Source organism: Hyaena hyaena, unplaced genomic scaffold (assembly GCF_003009895.1).
Source record: "Hyaena hyaena isolate Hyena2069 unplaced genomic scaffold, ASM300989v1 scaffold_289, whole genome shotgun sequence".
Classification (NCBI taxonomy): Eukaryota; Metazoa; Chordata; class Mammalia; order Carnivora; family Hyaenidae; genus Hyaena; species Hyaena hyaena.
Genome location: NW_024080920.1, coordinates 1903859 through 1925791, shown reverse-complemented (window position 1 = coordinate 1925791; position 21933 = coordinate 1903859). Strand labels below are relative to the sequence as shown.

At 41.3% G+C, this 21933-nt stretch overlaps 1 long non-coding RNA gene across 1 annotated transcript; it reads right to left on the bottom strand.

The window, feature by feature from the left end:
- Positions 1-1896: 1896 nt before the first annotated feature.
- Positions 1897-21726, bottom strand: LOC120241721. The gene is made up of 3 exons (XR_005530937.1): positions 21658-21726; positions 2709-2858; positions 1897-2033 (listed from the first exon to the last, which is right to left on the bottom strand). It is a non-coding gene; the product is annotated as an uncharacterized LOC120241721 (long non-coding RNA).
- Positions 21727-21933: the final 207 nt, after the last annotated feature.

Below are 21933 nucleotides of genomic sequence, written 5' to 3'. Positions count from 1 at the left end.
TACTGTTCCTGAGGGGATGTAAACCCTACGCCAGAAGGAAGAAAACAAACATTAAATTGCCTACAACTGTTAGTTGTAGTGATTCAGACCTTTTCACATCTTTCTTTCTTTCTTTCTTTCTTTCTTTCTTTCTTTCTTTCTTTCTTTCTTTCTCTTTCTTTCTTTCCAATTCTTTTGCCAAGAGTGTAAGTCCTTCTCACGTTATCTCTGACTACATTGGTTGCCATGGTTTTCCAGCTTTCACTACTTCTGGAAATAAATAACCCATTAGATGTACGTCATTGCTAATTTGTCTCTTTGTATCACACAGATAGGTGATTTGTAGCCTGGAAATCAACACTAGTTGTCCTGAGGCTCTCTTAGTGAAATTTAGTTGGCACCAGAATGCTTTAACAAAATATATAGTATCCTGACTTCCATTTAGGAGATTTCTCCTCATGAGAAAGTAAGTATTGTTTCTTAGCAGTAAGTCAATTTTCCCTGCTTCTATTGTTACTAATTTATTTTATTAACCTTTTGTACATTTTCTGTACTATCTTATGTTCAGCCCCCCCTGTTGGGAGCCATTTCTGAACTCATAAATTGAGAAAAAACTCCTTGTGAGATTAAGGTAAATTGCATGACTCTTACCATCAGATGGTGTCCGATACCCACCCCCACCCAATTGTTTCTGCTTGAGTAATGACTTCCAAGGCACCTTGTTGATTGGTATTTGGAGTGACTCATTCTGGCCTTGATATGCTGATTGCATTTTTTTTTTAATGTTCTTTTTTATGTCTGAGAGAGAGAGAGAGAGAGAGAGAAAGCATGAGCAGGGGAGGGGCAGAGAGAGGGAGACACAGAATCTGAAGCAAGCTCCAGGCTCTGAGCTGTCAGCACAGAGCCCGATGCGGGGCTCGAACCCACAAACTGTGAGATCATGCCCTGAACTGAAGTCGGACGCTTAACTGACTGAGCCACCCAGGTGCCCCGATTGCACTTTGTGAAGGAACTTACTGTAGGAACTTCTTTTGTGGTTATGGGGGCAACATTGTGTTCCTGAAAGACCTGTTTTTCTTAATACCTCCCATTAAGTGATAAACAGGCTATTGACCCCTGCTCACAAAGAACTAACTTTTGCCTTTACTATGCTAATGCCACTTCTGGGCTGTTCTCCATACACCTATGCATATCAATGTTCTGGAAAGTTTTTACTGATCAAAGAATTTATCATCAGAATGTCACTTCTGTGCCATTCCCCAACACTAAATCACAAAATAAAGTTGAGTCTCAGACAGTATGGAGAGGCCTGGCTGTTGACCAGGAAGAATCTCGTGCCTCTCTCATCCCTCCCTTGCTGACACCGTCCATCCTTCAAGGACCCTTGACCTGGCCAGGCTGGATACTGGCAGCAACCCCTCCCTTTTTTTTTTTAATCATTTATTGTCAAGTTGGTTTCCATATAACATCCAGTGCTCATCCCAACAAGCGCCCTCCTCCATGCCCATCTCCCCCCTTCCCCTCCTCCCACCCCCATCAGCCCTCAGTTTGTTCTCAGCATTCAGGAGTCTCTCATGGTTTGCCTCCCTCCCTTTCCCCCACTATTTTCCCCCTTCTCCCCCACAGTCCTCCGTTAAGTTCCGCCTAATCCTCCTATACGTGCAAACATATGGTGTCTGTCCTTCTCTGCCTGACTTATTTCGCTCAGCATAACACCCTCAAGTTCCCTCCATGTTGCTACACATCAGCCCCCTTTTTTATAAACACTGTAAACATTAAAATTAGCCTCAACTGTTTCAAAATATCACAAATTACAAAGTGATGGACTCCAAAGGAATGTTTAAAAAAAACATATTTACTTGAAAATGATATTACAGAATATCTGAGTGTTCTTTTTGGAGGTTCTGAACTGTTTTTATTCATGACACTTCTGACATGAAATGTATGATGGGGGGGTTTCCTCCCCCACACCAACCAATTCTTCAAATCTCCAGATGCCAACTGGTTGCCTACAACTCAATTCAGTCTTGACATGGTCTGGAGTCCACTCCTGTCTGGAATTAGAAGAGACCCCACAGGTGAAGCGTTCCGCCCCACAAGACCGTCCCCCCTGCAAATGTCACAAGAAATGCCCTTGGGGCGCCTGGGTGGCTTAGTCGGTTAAGCGTCCGACTTTCACTTAGGTCATGATCTCGCGGTTCGTGGGTTCGAGCCCCGCGTCGGGCTCTGTGCTGACTGCCAGCTCAGAGCCTGGAGCCTGTTTCAGAGTCTGTGACTCCCTCTCTCTCTGACCCTCCCCCTGTCTCTCTCTCTCTCTCTCTCTCCTAGAAATAAAAAAAAAATATTTAAAAAAAAAAAAAAAAAAGAAATGCCCAGGCCTTCCTATACTTTTGACTGACCAGCTATGAATCAGGGGTTCCCATGACCCCCTCATCCGGGTCAAAGATCATTTGCTAGAACAGCTCACAGAACTCAGGAAAACAGTTTACTATTACTGATTTATGATTTTAATAATGCAGCTCTGGAACAGCCAAATGAAGACAAAGCACAGGCTGCCACCGTCCCAGCACCTCCATGTTTTCACCAACCCAGAAGTTCTCTGAACCTTGTGTTTCAGAGGTGTTTACCGAGATTTCATTAAGTTGGCATGACTGACTAAATCACTGGCCATTGCTGAGCCCCTCTCCTTCCCGGAGGTCAGGGGATGAGTATGAAATCTCAAAACTCACCATGCCTTGGTCTTTCTGGCAACCAACCTCCATCCTGAAGCTATCGTGAAGACCCCAGCCATCAGCCATCGCATCAGCATACAAAAAAGACACTCTTCTTACGCCAAAGATTCCAAGGGTCTTAGAAGCTCTTCTGTCAGGAAGGAGGGACTAAGACCAACATATAACATATTATAACATAAGATGTTATCATCCCTATCATTCAAGAAATTATAAGTTTTAGGAGCTCTGTACCAGAAACTGGGGACCAGAAAATAAAAATATATATCTTATTATTTTACAGTATCACAGAGGCACATCAATTCCTTCAAGCTGCAGAGATAATCAGTCTAGAATTTCATGGGTAGGAGTCTCCCAAATGACCTCAGCCCCACTGAGTCCAGGATCCAAAGAGAATTCAGCAGGAGAAAATACGGTTTTGTACCCACTAGCAAGAAAGGAAGATAGGAAGGAGTTTATAATCCCCCAAGGGGCTAGGTCCTACTTCCTGTCAAAAGTATCTTAGAAGCTCCTAAATCAAGACCGTATTCCATTTTGGTCTCATGAAGACCTTTGTACAAAACCTTGATGGTGAGACTTCCCACACATCCACCCACCCCAGCCACACCATCTCTAGATCAGTGTCACCCTTGGCATGCAATACTTGTTAGTAGCCTTAGGCCCTCATCCTTGTGCTATCAGCACTTAACCAGAAAGCTCTCAATTGTGTTGAAATAAACAGGATTGAAGTTATTGTTAAATGAGCTATTTATGCACAAGCCTATAATCATAACAACTTGAATGTAGAGTGAGATATTTGAGGGAACAACAGGTCATTGTGCCATTCCAGACTAAATCCAGTCAGTCTGACAAAAAAAAAAAAAGAAGAAGAAGAAGAAGAAGAGCAGAACTGAGCAGAATGACCAAGAATCAGAAACTTCAGGGAGGTCACATACACCTAGGCCACTGGACAATCCAGAGAGAGTTCAAGAGTCAACATCATACATTAAGATTATTTCCCTTCCCCATTGGCTTGGGACATAACCTTGATTTCCAATGTTCCCTGAATCTGTCTATTCCTTGATTCAACATTCAGCAAATTCATGTGCAAAACCCCCTTCTGAGAGATACAGGGATAACTAAGGCTTTCTAGAGCCTGCAGAGATCCTTTGGATGTGTATATAAGTAGCCACAACACAAAACCAAATGGGCAGAGGTCATAAGAGAGAGACAAATGAAGTTCTTGATAAGAGATCTGTTAATAACCATCTTCCAACTTGATTTTTATGAAAGAAGCTCTTTCTCACTTGTCTAAATATATATGCACAGTAGAAAGGAATTATGAAGGCTGCTGAGACTGGTCCTTCCCCAGTTAACTCCACTCATCTTTAGGTCTCAATTTACAAGTCTGTTCCCCCAGAAGATGTTCTTCGATCCTTCCTAGGTCCCTGCTACATTCTCCAAGGCCCATAGGATTTTCCCGATCAGACACTTAATACACCGTATCCTAATTATTTGCTTAATTTTCTGTCCCTATAGTTAGATTAAATTCCATGAAAGGAGAGCTGTGCCCTGTATCTCTGCTCAGGATTTGGCGCACAGTAGGCATGCAGTGAACGTTTTATACGTATTCATCAATCAGTCAACACATAGCACATTTAAAAAGCCTCAGCAAAAAATCAAAGTGGAAGAACACTGAGCAGCTGAACTGCTCATCAATCTAATTGGACACAAAAATGGATTAATGTGGGGCACCTGGGTGGCTCAGTCAGTTGGGCGGTCAACTTCGGTCAGATCATGATCTCACGGTCTATGGGTTTGAGTCCCACGTCGGGCTCTTTGCTGTGGGCTCAGAGCCCAGAGCCAGCTTTGGATTCTGTGATTCCCTCTCTCTGCCCCTCCCCTGCTCAAGCTCTGTCTCTCTCTGTCTCAAAAATAAAATAAACATTAAAAAATTTTATTTAAAAAAATGGATTAATGCAAACTTTTAACACCAAATACAGAATTATAGTCTATAGGCCCTGCCCCTCACATACAGAAAGTGGTCATTGGTGCTGGCAATAAAACACAGAGAGAATGTTTGAAACCCAAAATTACCCAACATTTTTTTATCCCTACCTACCACTAGTTTTCCCCCATACACAATACTTTTGATTAGAGCCACTAATAAATTAGGAGGAGAAACCATGCTCTGACTTCCATCTCCTCCCTCTTCTGCCTTTCACTTTCTGGAAGGCTTGAGAGAGAGGCAATAGCCAGAGGAAGAATAAGGAATAAAGAGAATGAATAATCCCTGTGCTTCAGCTTTTAGCTGTCCATCTCTCACTAAGGATCAGAATCCTGCCCAAGATCAGAACAACCCAGGGTGCCAGCATTCAGGGTTCTGTATCCCCAGTCCTGGACCCTCTGCTCAGAAAGCTTCCCCAGAAAGGCTGCCTCTCCACCTAAGAACCAGACTGCCAGGGGATGTCAGGTTCAGCATCCATCAGCATCGCTGAGTGTCATACACACCTGGACAGCCACTGAATTTGACCCTGAGCCACCAAATTACCACTGGGATACAAAAAAACAACACATGCTGCACTTTTTGATGGGAATGCTCCCATTTGATCTGTATCAGGGCACAGTGCTTTTTCTACAAGGCTGTCACTGCATGTGATGCCTCTATTACATACACAGCCTCTGGCAACATGGACAAGGCTGTATCCTTGCCCAAAATCAAAACGTGCCAAAGCAGATCAAAATATGAAGCACTGCTTAAGTTGCGGTGGAGGGCAATTCACAGGCACAGACATCTAACTCTTAACTCTTTGCTTCTATCCTTAGTTTCCAATTGGACCATGGACAGCACATCACCACCCTCCTCCCTACTCCTCAAACCCATTATCACCACCAAAAATCACCCAGATTCCACAACATCATACAATGCTATTCATTGGATTCTAGCAGAGAGGCAATGGAAACACAACACGACATCTCCCATTTCCAAACAGAGCCCAGGGAATGCATTGCTCCGCTGACGAATGCTTGCTTTCAGGCGCTCCCAGCTATCCCCAGGTGGTTCATATGCACACCCAGTCAGAGACTGGCACTTTCCAGTCTAGAGCAGCTGTTCCACTGAGCCACCCCCAGAAGGCTGCCTCAACCAAAAGCCAATTTTTTTATGGCAATGCCCACTGATTAATAAAGCATGTGCAAAGAGACAGCCCTCCAAATAATTAGCCTTCCTATTGCAGATCTTGGGAAGTCATGCCCGATCCAAACCTGCCTGCAAATCTGGCTCCTTAACCAGCACAGTTGTGAGCAAATAAGATCTTTTGTTAGAAATTTCAGGCGTCTTTACTAAAGCACAGGTGAGAAATGTAGGACAGAGTAACTTCCAGCTCCTACCAGAATGCAAACATGCTTCTCTCTTGGAGCTGGAAGGTACCAATGGGGTGGCAATAATGCTCCTAACTAAAATGAAACCACATTTGGAGAAAAGCGAGGACAAGGACTGATGTTAGACCTTCTTGAATCTATATTTGAGGAGACATGAGAAAAAGGACTGATAATGAACCTTGTTGGGATTGATTCCTGCAGCTGTTTAAAGAATAATGTGTTTTTTACTACAAAAGGAATTAATGTTCACTGTACAAATACAGACAAGCATGGGAAGAAAAATAAATTAGGGATAATCCACTTTTAAAAGTAATCACTCTTAAGATTTTACTGTAATTCCTTTCTTCCACGCATGCGTGTATGTGTATATGTGTATTTTTTGTGAGTACTATTTTGTAACTGGTATTTTTACTTAATAAAAACTACTGTTAATTTTTTGCACATCTTTTAAATGTTTTATTTATTTATTTATTTTTGAGAGAGAGTGTGTGAGTAGGGGAGAGAAGAGAAAGGAAGACAGAGGATCTGAAGCAAGCTCTGTGCTGACAGCAGTGAGCCACATGTGGGGCTCGAACTCATGAGATCATGATCTGAGCCAAAGTCAGACCCTCAACCGATTGACTCACTCAGGTGCCGTGTTTGTTTTTTAAAGATCACATTTATGGGTATTAAAAATAGCTCACATTTATTAAGCCAGGAACACTTGTATTATTTCTTGTTAAAAGACAAACTGAGGGGGGAGCCTAGGTGGCTTAGTCAGTTAAGCGTCCAACTTCGGCTCAGGTCATGATCTCACGGTTTATGGGTTAAAGCTCCACATTGGGTTCTGTGCTGACAGCTCAGAGCCTGGTTCAGATTCTGTGTCTCCCTCTCTCTCTGATGCTCCCCTACTCATGCTGTCTCTCTCTCTCTCTCTCTCTCTCAGAAATAAATAAGACATTAAAAAAAAAAAAAAGACAAACTGAGGGATATTAAAATTTTTAAGTTTATTTGAGCAAAGAATCAGTTCAAATTGAACAGCATCGAACAGAAAGTAGTCAGGAGCGCTCTACCAACAGAATCCAGGGGAAAGACTTAACATGCATAGAGAAAATGCAGAAGCGAAGTAAAGGAGTTATTGATTGGCTATACCTTGAAACCTGGCTGGCTATTTGTGAGTGGTTGTCTTTAGCATTTTTATTTCATAACTGAGGCATTTCTAGACTTAGATTTTGGTTTGCTTGCAGAGGGATTAGAACCACATCAGTCTAGTGGTCTCCTTGTTTAGTTAACCTAACATTCTTAATCTTCACAAGGACTCTCTGAGTTGGGCACTATTAGATTTTGCCAATATTTTAGAAGTTTTATTTATTTGTTTTGTAAGAGAGCATGCACAAGTGGGAGAGGGGCAGAGAGAGAGGGAGAGGGAGAATCCCACGCAGGCTCCAGGCTGTCAGTGCAGAGCCTGACAGGGTGGGGGGGCTCGATCTCACAAACCGTGAGATCATGACCCGAGCCAAAAGCAGGAGCTGGATGCTTAACTGACTGTGCCACCCAGGAGCCCCAGATCTTACCAATTGTTAATGAGGATATAGAGGCGTAGAAATAAGACAGGTGGTGTCTCTTGTCTGCTCCTCCTTTCCTTTTCCTCTTCCCCTTATACCATCCTCACACCAAGAGCCAGAAGACAGCTTCTGGTGCCTTCTCATAGCTCCACAAAACCAACCAGATAAAGACCTGTGGACAGATATCACCAGGCAGATCTTCAGGACCATCTCTGCCAGGGCAAAGCAGGTATGCGGTAAACTCAGCCATCAGACTTCCCATGACAGCCTCCTGATGCTTTTCCACCCTGCTTCCAGCCAGTATGGGGCCTGGACTCGGAGACACGCAGCCTGGTTTTCTGTGCTGCCTTCTTTCTGGCTTTTTAGCTCTTGTTTTGAATGATTTTATCTCTTGTTTTGATTTCTTTTTCTTCCAATTCTCTTCTCTCTCACTCTATTTTCATTAGTGCTTATGTCTTTGGACGACAACTTTTGTTCCCTTTGTTCCCAGCACCTCTCCCCCAGCTCAATCTGGTCCCCTCCATCAAGAAAGTGTTTCTCTGCTTCAGTTTCTGTAGATCTCACTCTGGCCTAAGAGGCCCCCTTCCTTTTTCCCTTGGTCTAGCATGCTCATTCAAGGCTGCTTCTGGCCTTGGAGAAGCCAATGACACTAAAATGGACAGATCACTGCTCCAGTGTAATAAAGAGATGGTGGGAAATTATCCCATCGGGAAGAAACTGCTAGCTGCACGCACGCACACACACACACACACACACACACACACACAAAGGAGCACACCCTCCCCTGACAAGTGAAAGCTGTTTCCCTTACTTTGAATTTATCTGCATCCTTCCTCGGTGACTTCCAGCTTTCATTTGTTCCGATACAACTCAACCCAATGGGATGTTGTTATGCTAAAGGGTCTTTCCTAGAGCCTCTCAGTCAGCATTTTGCTTCACAACAGGTTATATTTCACAAATGCAAATGTAAGTAATGTGTGCAGAAAGATTACAATGCACCCTACAGGTACCATCTGGAGTCCATTCTGCTTAGCTTTCAGACAAAGGCCGAGGTATTCCTAAGAAACTTCACTGCAGTCCAACCTGCTACCTAAAAACCAGGCTGCCTAATTTCACTTGTCACCAATAACTCAGGTTTAGGAGTCACAGCGTTGCAAGCAGTTTAGAGTGAGGGGAGGGGGGCAGTCTAAATGCAATTCGTTTTGCTTTCTGGGCTGACTCTCCAGCAAGGCATTAGGGAGCACTTGTTTTTCACTTTGATTCTATTCCCTTGCCATTCCAGGGTCTTCAGCTCCTCCCGTCCTTTCTCTGTTCCCTGCCTGACCCTTGGTTTACACACACACACACGAAAATCTACCCCCAAAATTCCAAAGACTTTCAAAATATACTCACTGATAGGAACCAAGCACTGCTTATAACGGGTCTTTTTCGCTGTTGTTTTTTCTATTTTTACCGTAAGAAAATAAAGAAGAGAATTAAAGACAGGTAGATCTTATAAGGAGGACGAATCCTTATGTTGCTGCTGAGACCCGACCACTGAAAATCTCCTAAGAGGCCCGGCAGCCTCCATGGGTCTCGTCTCACAGGCTTCATGCCTTATGGTCAGTGTCACCTGAAAATAATGAAGGATCCAAGCATGCAGACTGTGCTACCCACTGGGTCTGCTTTCTAGAAGTATATCCACTCCTGACCCATCCTCTAATGGTGACATTGGGGAGCTATTTCAGAGACATTAGTGTTGCCGGGATCAGTAAGGAGGCTCCTGTCTGAATGATGTCAGCTCAAATCGTGTTGCCGCTTCACCTCAACACACAATCTCCAACTGCAGGCGAAATGATAGTGACGCAACTCCGCTTTGTGTTGAGCTGGGAAAGTATCTGCATGATTTTCTCGAGGATGACAGAAACATCCAGAATATGTCATGACACAAATATCTCACTGAAGACAGAGTGCACAGGATTAAGACAAAGTCTATGGAGAAATCAGAAGAATCATTGATTTGGGAAGCTCTCAAGCAGGTAGGAGAAAGAGGCAAGGCTTTAAATAGCTACCGCTGGCTATAAAAATAAGTGAACTGTAAATTCTTCTGACTGGAGGTTTCCTAAAACAGCAGAAATAGAAGTATTCCTAAAATTCTAAGACAGGGAAAGTCACTCAAATAAATACTTCTTAAGGGAATTGATGCATTAAGAGGAAGCATTTGCAGACTAAAAGCCACATAATACACAGGGGTTGCATCCTGACAGGATACTTGTTAAAAGAATCCATTTGCGGCTCCAATATTCAGGGTCAGTAATTTCTCAGAAAAAGGTTAATGGAAACAAAACAGAATTCAGGGTGCATTCTCCCAATCAGTGTGCAGAAGTATAAGCAAAAGTATACCCTTAGCATACCCTCAGGCTACAGAAAACAAAATTATTGCAACATAGAATGTGTAAGCAATATCATGGAGAAAAGAGGGAGGCCAGATTGGGGGGGGGGGCGCGTTTGTGTGTGTGATTGGGCAGATGGACTAAATCACCCTGGTCGCTTCCAGAGAGGCTGAAATGATGCCATGTTTGAAGGCAGAGAGGACGAATATGAATAAACCAAGTGGTGACTGGATGGAGCCAGAGAAACTTTCTCCAATCAGCTTCCAGCCCCAGAAGCTACTCTGAAAAATTTATAAACATGTCACAGATGAACAGAGATTAGAGAAAGTTGATGGAAAATGAAGCCAGGAAACCCAATGGCTGTGGTCCATAGTTCCCTCCTGGAAAGAAAGGGAAACCCGATCTGAGCAACAGTTTCGAAAAAGGTTGGGACAGGGAATCTGGCTTCACTTTCAGGATATAAAGCAGCAGGGTTCTCTGGAAAATCACAAACAATGAAAGTACCAACAGAACAAGGGAAGGATCAAGCCAGAGAAGATGCAAAGAGGGTCTAGAAACACCAACAGGATACAGGAACATTGAGCACAGAGGTTTGGAACAGGATGAATAAGCAAATATGAGACTGGAGGGAACACTTCCAGAAGGGGATGTCAAAGTTACCCCATGTCCAAGTACTTGTGAAAAAGACACCACTGCATTTAAGAGGCCATATGGATATCCACACAAGTCAGCCACAGCAGGTAATTTGTGTCCTTTGGCTAAGGGTGGTGCATGGTCCAGGCTGACCATGAATGGCTTTCACCACCTGCCAGGCTCAGGGCCAAGTGTTCTGCATGCAACATGTGATTCAGTCTTCCCAGCAGCCCTCCATCCTCATCAAACCCCTCAGTCAGAGAAATAACATTCATGGAGAATTGATGGATTCTGAATTGTATCCTTCTGTTAAACCAAACAACCAGAAAGCTACACTACAAGGAATGTTTGGGGGTACTCACCCAACTTCCACCTCAAATTCCTTTAATTAAAGAGCGCTGTGGTATTACCCATCAGCTGACACTGTAAGAAGTAGTCCTGTGCAAAGTATCAGTGGGTTAATGTAAGGATATTATCTATTGCGTTACACAGTATCCTCTTCATGAATCCCCCAAGAAACATAACTCTTGGCATTAGCATTAAGAATTATTAGTTTCCCTAGCACACAGCATATTTTTACATTATAGACACTGGGTCATGGAACTAATCCTGTTTGCTGACTTGAATGGGCTGCTAGGAAGCTCCAAGCCAGACATGTGGCTCAACTCAAGGAATGCTATTACTTTAATTTCATTTGATTCTTTCTTGCTCCACTTTTCAAATATTTTTATGCTTATCTTTTTATCCTATAAAATTACATATTCTAAAACCTGGTTTGTGCAAGATCAGGTATAAACACATACATACATACATACAGATATTCACATGTACAGATCTAAAAGTGCTATGGCCAAATTGCAAAAACAGTGCAGGTACTAACAACAGGTTCATATACTTATAATTGAAATTAGTGAAATTCCTGTCCCCCGTTAAAAGTATTTCTTATTAAAATTTATAAGAAACCCAGTTTTCCTGCTTCACATTTTTATTGAGAAAATCCATTTTCAACTTGCCAGAAACCTGAATTTCTTTAGCCATCAGAGAGGAGCCAGGCCTTCTGACTTATATGGAACAACTTCTCCATCTATTGGCAAAATTGAATATTGCAGAAAATATCTTGAAATCAAATGTTCCCTTATTACTCTATGCAGATTTTGTTTCCTTCATTAAGTCTCTCAAGAAGTGTCCACTGTCAATAATTAAATTCATCTCCTCTGTATTAAGCTCTTTGCCTTCTGGAATTAAAAAACCTATAGAAATTAAATTCATGGCATTATCACTGAGCTGAGAGGCTCTCTGGATCACAATCTTCACCTCCTCGACAAGGTCAGGCCAAATTTTCCAAAATAAGATCTAAAAGGGGTGCCTGGGTAAGTTAGTCGGTTGAGCGTCTGACTTCAGCTCAGGTCATGATCTTACTGTCCATGGGTTCAAGCCCCATGTCAGGCTCTGTGCTGAGAGCTCAGAGCCTGGAGCCTGCTTCAGATTCTGTCTGCCTCTCTCTCTGCCCCTTCCCCACTCACTCTCTGTCTCTCTCTGTCTCTCTCTCTCAGAATAAAGACATAAAAAAATTTTTTTAAAGAAAATAAGATCTAAAAGAATTAAGAAGTATTATGCATATATTTCATCTAAACCATTTTAGGATGTGATGATCATTTTAAAGTCATGTTTAAGGGTTGAGTAAAATGTTGGACATGCCAACATTTTAATCCTCACTTGGAATAGCTCATGAGAAACAAAACATATGGGCATCCAAATGTGCCAACCAGTTTTCTGAGTCTGTATCATAGACTAATATTGACTTGAGACAGAGGCAGTCTCACCATTCCTCACCCACCAATGAATACCTACCTTTGAGTAAGTCATTCCCTTCATCTGACAAGGCAATCCCACTTATTAACAAAATACATCATGCTTGATATGTTTTTAAAGCATAAAGTGGTCTCAAAAATCTCTGTGATGTTGCAATCTCTCTATGACTGTATATCTGCAGTGAATTTATTTCTATGTACATCTCTTATGTTATTACCCTACAGATCTGAACTTCAAACCCACTCTTCCACTTACACAAAGCATGTAGCCTTGAGTTACTTTTACCTCCATAACCTTCTTTCCTCATGTATACATGATAATACTTATTATCTTATGGTAAGTATTAAATAAAATAATTTAAAAAATATATCAGGCACTTAGCAGACACTAAATAAAGGGTAGATTTTAGAAGTTGTTGAATGAAGAAGAAAGGGCTTTGTCACATTTTTCCCATAAGTCCCTAAGCAAGTCAGTACTTTTCAAATTGAATCTCTGGCCTGAAGATACAACTGTAAGAGGATCTGATTGTGAGGGAGGCTCACAAATAGCAAGAAATAAGGGCCCTTAATGAAAACTCTGAAGGAAAGAAGAAGAAAATGGAAGTGGAATCAAAAATAAGAGCAAAAATCAGTAAAATGGAACACAGGTAACCAATAGAGAAAAATCAACGAAACCCAAAGTTGGCTTTTTGAAGAAAAAAAAATTCAAAAAATTTGATAAGTCTCTAGACAGGGTAACTAAGGAAAAAAAGAGAAAGACACAAATTACTAATATCAGAAATGGAAGAGGGACATCACTCGAGATCTCATAGACATTGAAAAGATAATAAAGGAATACTATGAACACCTCTATGACCATAAATTTGATAACCTAGAAAAAAAAATCAACCAATTCTTTGAATGAATTCAAAGTTTGTGCCAAAATTCACACAAAAAGTAGAGAATCCAAATAGGCCTATAACTATTACAAAAATTAAATGAATAATTAATAACCTTCCCAAACTGAAAGCACTAGGCTCAGATGGGTTCACTGGTTAAATTCTACTAAAAATTTAAGAAAACAATTTAGCAACTGTCTATAATCTCTTACAGAAGACAGAAGCAGAAGGAATACTTCCAAACTCTTTCTATGAGGCCAGGATTATTCTCATACCAAATCAGATAAAGACATTACAAGAAAACTAGAAGCCAATATCTCTCATGAACACAGAAGCAAAAATCTCCAACAAAATATAAGCAAATCAAGTCCAACAATGTATAAAAAGATTTATACAGCATGACCACATGGGATTAACCCACATATGCATGGTTCATTCAATATTTGAAAATCAATTAATGTAACATAGCACATGATCATATCAATAGATGTGGGGGATGTTCATAAAGATGTTCATAAGGAACATCATACTTAGTGAAAAACTCTAAGCTTTCCCTCTAAGATTAGGAACATGGCAAGGATGTACTTTTTGCCACTGATTTTAACATCTTATTGGAACTTCTAATTCAATAAGACAAGAAAAAGAAATAAAAGGTATAATTTAGACAGGAAGAAATAAAACTCTCTTTGTTTGCAGATGACATGATTATCTATGCAGATAATCCAAAAGGCAAAAAATCTCCTGGAACTAATAAGCCATTATAATAAGGTTGTAAGATATATAGTTAATATATGAAAGCCAATCACGTTCCTACATACTTTCAGACCATCCATGTCAGCAATTTTTTTTTTTCTCAAGATTCCTGCTATTGAAATGTGTGGCATCTGGTTTCAACTACAATTTTGGTCAAGGCTAAATCGGGAATATTTTGGTCTTATAATTATGTTTACAAATTAATATTGAGGAAATATAAAATGTTAATGAGTATGAATTTCTCCATTAAGCTAAGAAAAAAATTATTGGTAATATCCAGCATTGTGATGGATCCCAAAAGACAGTTATTCTGTCTCAGCCAGTGGAAATTTGACCTAATACCAGTTTTCTGAAGAATGATTTGGAAACATATTTTAAAAGTGTGCAAATCCTTTGACCCAGCAATTCTTCTTGTAGGAATTTGTGCTAAGAAAATAATTAGATATTTAGCCAACATTTTATGCACAAAACTGTTCATGTGTTCATAATGGAAAATAAGAAAAAATTTAAATAGGTAAAAATGGGAGATGGCCAAGGGTTAAATAAAATACAATCTATTTGTGTGAAATAATATTATGCAATACAAAAATCACACTTTCAATTCAGTTTCAATGACCTGAGAAAAGTTTCTAACGTTATGTTTTGAAAAAAAAAATGCGACCTATAAAACTAGCTACCATGCACTCCCCACTTATTGAGATAAGACAGAGACTGATAAGGAAACCAATGTGACAATAAACTATGAAAGAAAAAAAAAGGAGACTGATAAAATTAAACATATTAACAGTATAAGTCATCCACGGGTGATAGGACTATGGGCAGTTTTTAATGGAGTGTGTGTGTTTGTGGATGTGTGTATGCACACATCTGAATATATTTTCAAAGGTTTTGGCAGTGAACATGTTTTACTTTTATAACGATGATGAAAGTGATATACAGAAGTGTTCTTAATTTGACCTCTATTTAAACCACCTTTTTATTTTGCACAGAGATAAATGTCTCCTTCAAGAATACCTCATTTTGCTTTCTCCAAAAGTTGCAAAAACAACTTAGATGATGAGCAGTTTATTTGCAGTAATAATGTATTGGCACTACTTAGGGAACTAGTTCACAGAACTTTTCCCTATGGCAAAACAAAAATGTCATACACAGAGGTATTACAGTGTTTATGCTAACTCTGGCATTTTACACGCTTGAGCTCATTATTATTCTCATTAATTTTGTGATTGTTAATAGCACTGCTATTTATATGATGACTTAACCTTTACAAATTTATATCAAAGATTTTAAAACTCAATGGAGAATGTGTCTAGAATGTAAGAGGATGTATCTCTGAGTGACTTTCCCCAGTGGGGATTATATTTTGATCCTTAAAATATTTAAATAATTGGGATGCCTAACTACAGAAAAGTTGAGAAACACAATTTTATCAGTAAAGGTATAAAAATTGGAAATGATTAATTGGCTTTTATTCATAAAAATATGTAGGGATGTCAAAAATATATATGATATGAAAACAACCTAAGGGAGTATTTTCTACATGTTCCCTTTTGTGATGGTAATTTTCAAATAAGAATATGAACGTTTTAACAAAGAGCCTAATTTTATTATTTTTTTATTTACTTTTGAGAGAGAGACAGAGCAAATCAGGGAAGGGGAGAAAGAGGAAGACACAGAATCTGAAGCAGGTTCCAGGCTCTGATCTGTCAGCACAGAGCCCTATGCGGGACTCGAACTCAGGAGCCCTGAGATCATGTGTGGTCATCCAGAACAGGGAACTACAAGCTTGCCAAGTGGATTTACAGAAGCAGAAATAGCATGTTAGTATTTAACCGTGCTTGAGGTTAACCTACAACAATCATGACCTGAGCTGAAGTCGGAGGCTCAACTGACTGAGCCACCCAGGTGCCCCCAAAAAGCCTTAATTTGAAGCAAAAGCTATCGTAGGCTTAAATCTGGGCAAGACAAACTGCAAAATTCAACAGGATAAAAATACGGAAGATCCTCTATTTTAATTGTTAGGAATGCAGTGAGGACTCCGCTGTTCACTTTTGCCAACAGATGGTTTGGGCTGTCTTGCAATCATTTTATCCCTGGTCATAGAGTTGTTCTGTGTCAGCTGTGTTTCTGTAGAGTTGTGAGGTGTTTTACAAGCACTGTTAAAGCCATTATATACGATAAGTATAAAAGCAGTAGAAACTATATCTTCGATATTTTCTATACTTTAGAAGAGCTTATAAAGCACGATAATTATCTGTTATTGAAAAGAAGAATCTGATGGCAAAAATCTACAAGTCTAACAAAATATCAAATCTGTTGCTGAGCCGGTGGGGAAACGGGCCCTCCGTGGAAGAAATGCGTAATGGGGTCTCCACACCTATGGAGAGTGGACCGGTGGAGATTATAACCTCGTTGCCTCTTGATTCCAAATCTATCCTCTCTACTCTGCTCTTTGGTGCTGGGCCAGGTTCTCAAGCCACGTTCTGCTTTGTCAGGTGGCTCGAAGTCAGGACAAATTGCTGGGGGCCCCGGAGGGAGTCTGAGAGGCTGGAGGACGGAAGGGACTGGCCCCATCCTGGCTGTATCCTGGGGGCTTCTGTCTGCCTGCAGTTACCAGGAGTCTGCTCTGTTCCCAGGAGACTCATCCTGACAGCAGCAGTACCTTCTAAACGGCAGCCAAATTCAGTTTTCAGTTTTCCCCATACTTGCAAACTCCAATCTCCCGTAGAAACATTAGAATCAGCTGGCTACCGCCTTCTTCAAGACTGGGCCCCGTTTCCAACTCAGAACCACAGCACCAGGAAAACAGCACCATCCCCAGAGAGGTCTGAGCTGCCAGTCCACGGGATCCCTCCTCTAAGTTTCCTCAGCAGAAAGGCTAGTACAGGCTTCCAACACCTGCTGCCTTTTTGATTCCCTGCAGTTCTCTTTTTACCCTTGCAGCGATTTCATTAACCCTATACCTATACCCAAAATTATAAAGTAAACAATTCTTCATATTAAATTCCAACAGTTGAAACAACTGATGTGGTTTGTTTCCACATCTGACCTTGTCTTTGAGTCAGTTTGGGCTCTATACCAAGTTAGCATAGACTAAGTGGTTTAAACAACAAGCGTTTAGTTCTCACAGTTCTGGAGCCCGGAAGTCCAAGATGAAGTCAGTCGGGTTCTGAGGAGGACCTCCTCACGTGGCAGAGAAAGCTCAAGCTACCTCTCCAGCTCCAGCCTCTACAGTCACCTCCCAAAGGCCCCAACTCAAATACCATCACATTTGGTGGGGAGGGCAGGGGGTCATCAAGATTTCAACATATGAATTTGGAGGGACACATTCAATCCACTGCAGACCCTAATTAATAAAGAATTTGGCAATATGTAGCAAACTGACATGGACTCACCCTTTGACCCATCAATATCACGACTGGTTCTCCAAGCAAAAAGACATACGATCCAGGATTTTCTTTGAAGTGCTATTTGTAACAGCAAAGATTGGAAATAAAAATGTCTATCAATGGTACGTGCACATAACAGAGTATTATAAAGTCAAAAAAAAAGAATGGGAAAAGGCTCTACATACTATATATACTCTATATACTGCTACAGGGTCATCTCCATGAGAAGTGGTTAGGCAAAAATAAACAAACAAACAAAACATGGAGGAGAGGAGAGGGGCACCTGGGTGGCTCCGTCAGTCAAGTGTCTGACTCCTGATTTCAGCCCAGATCATGATTTTATGATTCATGAGATTGAGCCCCATGTCAGGCTCTGAGCTGACAGCACTGAGCCCACTTGGGATTCTCTCGCTCTCCCTCTCTCTGCCCCTCTCCAGTGCACATGCTCGCGCACACACTCTCTCTTTCTCTCTCTCCCTCTCAAAATAAATAAATAAACTTAAAACAAAACACATGGGGAGAAAATATGCATAGGACACTTTTATTTGCCTACAAAAGAAAAAATAAAAGCATATTCACCTATTTGCTTTTGTTAAATTAAACTGAAGGATAAACAAAAAAAACACATAAGATACCTTATAGGAGGTAGTATGACAGGGAAAGACAGGATTCAATAGGCTAAAAGGGAAAGACTAAGGCTGGGAGGTCCCTGGGTGGGGAAAAAGACACATTTTAAAACGTTTCTTCTGGGGAACTTCTCGAGCAAACTCCCTCAGGTGTAAAGTTCCTCTTAGGAATGTAACAGACCCCGCCTACTCCCTCTGAGGTTTCCCCCAGGAATTTGACAAAAGACCTGACTAAACACAAGTAGAACGTAAAACATACGGACCCACAAGGAAAGGTATGGCCTTAGGCAACCCCTCATACAACAGAAACAAGCCAATCAAAAAGGAATGACTAGGCAATTCGAGTTACTAGCGCTAAGGGTAGGATCTGAGAAGGAATGAGGGAGCAGCGGGAAGGACAGCTGGGAACAAAATCCTCTACAACAAAGTCCCTTGCCTATAGTCCTCAGGCATTCACTTTTGAACTCCCTCTCTCTGTAAAGAGAGCCTTCCAACTATTCTTCCTTTCTGATCTTATAGTCAAATAAGCTTTTGCCTGCTGCTCATTTTATTTTGTGTCCACCCCTTCATTCTTTGAAGTGGCAAGACAAGGAATCCCAGGCATTAAGGCTAAAAACTCCTGCGATGGTAGGAAAGAATAGATTGAGATAGAAGCTAGACTTCTTAAAATACACCTTGTTTTATAGATTTCACTTTGAAAGGTTCTGGTACCAATTCCAATATGGGTGTGTGTGCATGTTGGGGGGGGGTAGTTGGGGAGGGGTTTCCCACACCTGTAAGCAATTCTCAGACAGCAGCTGGGTGTCCCACCATTTAACTGGATTCTGACACTAACCACCTGGAGATAGCATCAAATCTCACAGGTTAAGGGCTCAGTCCTACTCTCTCCCCCCCCCCCGTTCCACCCCCATTTTAGATGCCAGTCACAAGTCCACATTGTCACCTGTGCTTCTGACTGACCGGCCATATGTACTGGAGGGTCCAACAACCCCCTTCTTAGATTCAATTAGTTTGCCAGAGCACACGGAACTCACAGAAACATTTTACTTACTAGATCACCAATTTATTACAAAAGGATATAACTCAAGAAGAGCCGGGTGGAACAAAGCATACAGGAAGGTATGGGGAAAGGGTGCAAATTTTCCACGTGCTCTCCAGATGCACCACTCTCCTCAAATCTCCAGATGTTCACCAAGTCTGAAGCTCCCCAAACCCTGTCCTTAGTTTTAATGTAGCCTTAGGCTACATTACATAAGCACCACTGATTAAATCACTGGTGGCAACTGATTTGACCTCCTGTCCCTCTCGCCTTCCCAGGCCTGAAAGTTCCAACCCTAATCACATGGTTGGCTCCTCTGGTAACCAGCCCCCCATCCTTAGATGCTTTCCCAAAGCTGCCTTGTTAACATACAAAAGATTCCTTTATTGCTCTTATCATCCTGTGAATTCCAAGGGTTTTAGGTGCTCTGTGCCAAAAACTGGACAAAGACCAAATACATATTCCTCATCTCAAATCACAATATTACAACTTTGAAACAAAAAATAATTTACATAATCATAAATCGTATTCATAAATAAAATTGAAACGTTTTAAATGATGTATTTTCTAAACAAACAAAAACTCCATCCACTGAAAAGGCATTGTTCCCAGAAAGACCAGCCCCACAGCCATAAGCACCCCTGGGGTGCAGATTATGTCTCTAAATCCCATTTCCCAAAAACAAGAACTAGGTTCTAGATCTGAAACAGAAACACAAAGTGAAAGAGGAATCTCCTGTTACACCAGAAAGCAAGAAAGCTATCAAACACAGCTAGGCTACGGCAAAAAGACCCAGGAGCCAACTTGAAGATATTCTATTAGAACATCTTCATTTCCAACCCCTAATGATTAATGGGTCTAGGAAATGATCATCAAGGCCTATTAACATAATAAAAAAGGAAAAAGAGAGACTACCAAATTTTCTGTACTTTCCAAAAAAAGTACACAACATCAGCTATGAAGTATTCTTGTGCAAAACACACAAGCATAAGGTAATCAAGCTTCAATATGCATTTACCTATTAGCAAGAGATAGAAGAATGTATTAAATGACACAATGGAGATGCAATTAGCAAAACCCAGATGGCAGAACACCCCAGGGCAATTATTTCAACAAATAAATTGCAAGAAAAAAGAGAATGTGTAAATTAACAGAGAAAAGATATGGGTGAAATTTAAACAAATTGTTTAACAATTTTATAAGACAATTGGGGAAATATAAATACAGGTGGCATATTTTATGATATTTTGGGATTACTGTACTGTTTACTATGTCAACATATAATATTGTGGTTACATTTTTAAACCAAATTTACAATTCAAGAATGAAATTATAAAGTCAGGTATTTGCTTCCAAATTATTAGGTGTGGAGAAAAAGTGGGTGAGGATATATTAAAAATAATATTGCCCAAGGGGCACCTGGATTGCTCACCTGGCTGAACATCCAGCTCTTGGTTTTGGCTCAGGTCATGATCCCAGCATGGAGCCTGCTTGGGATTCCCTCTCCCCTCTCCCCTCTCCCTCTCTCTCTCCCACCCCATGCCCCTCTCCATTTGCATGCTATCTCTCTAAAATAAAAAAACAAAAACAAAAACAAATCCAATACTATCCAGGACTTTATAACTGTAGAGTCTGGGACATAGGTACATGGGGGTTCATTATATAATTATTTTTACTTTTTCATATGTTTGTATTTTCCATAATAAAAAATCCATTTAACATGCAAAATCATCTGAGTTAAGAGCATTTTTGGATGCAATTCTTTGATAACTTTTCCTATGACTTGCATTTTCATTTCTTCTAGAGTCAACTTTTGGCAGTTTATAAATAATGTTGTGAACAGAAAATCATTCATTAGCATTTTTCTTACAGAATAAAATAAATAAATCCACTCTGAAGAGTGTAAGACTATCGGCAAACGGACTATGGAAAGAACAATAGTGCCCGATTAAGAAAAAAGAAAGTGAAGAATTTCTTGGCTACCTCTGAAAGAACGAGGGGAGAAAGGAGAGTAGGAATAAGAAGATAACAGATGGCTATGCAAGATGTGATTAAATCCAATGAACAGAAATAGTCTATATAAAATTAAAGGCTTGATAGTAACATCGAACATGTAGTGAGCATTCACAATGTCCCACTTTTCTAAGCACGGTACACAGGTTAGCTCACTCCATTTTCAATACTACTTGATGAAGTAACAATTGTTATTACCACTGTTTTCTAAAAAGGAAACTGAGGCCCAGAGAAGATCAGTATTTCCCCGCATGTTGACAGAACTAGAAAACACTGGAGTCAGGATTAAAACCCAGAACGAAAGGCAATACGGCTACAGGGCCTGCACTGGAGCCATTATTCTTCAGGGCACGGTTGAGAAAACTACCGCCCACAGGCCGCACACAACCAGCAGCTTGGTTTTGTACTTTTTTTTTTTTTTTTTTTTTGCCAGGGGGCTGCCCTGCTTGGGGCCCCGCAGCCCGGCTGCAGGGATGCAGAGTGGCAGCCGCAGATGCTTGCCGCGCCCTCTGCGCCTGCGCCGGGGCTCACCTGCAACAGAGCGACCATCCACCACACCCGCTGGTAGCTGTCGAAGCACTTGGCCGGTGTCACCTGCAGGTAGGACCTGGAACAAGAGGCTGCACTGCCCAGAAGGACCAGGAGGAGGAAGCGGGAAGGTAAGCCCCGCCCCGTGCCGCCAGCCGCCCCGCCCACCGCAGCCCTGCCCCTGGCGCGGGGCAGGTAACTATCAGGCCTGAATAGGGGGCGCTTCTCGTCCATCCAGCGTCTCGCCCTCCAGGGCAGCCACGAGCGCCGTTCCCCTCC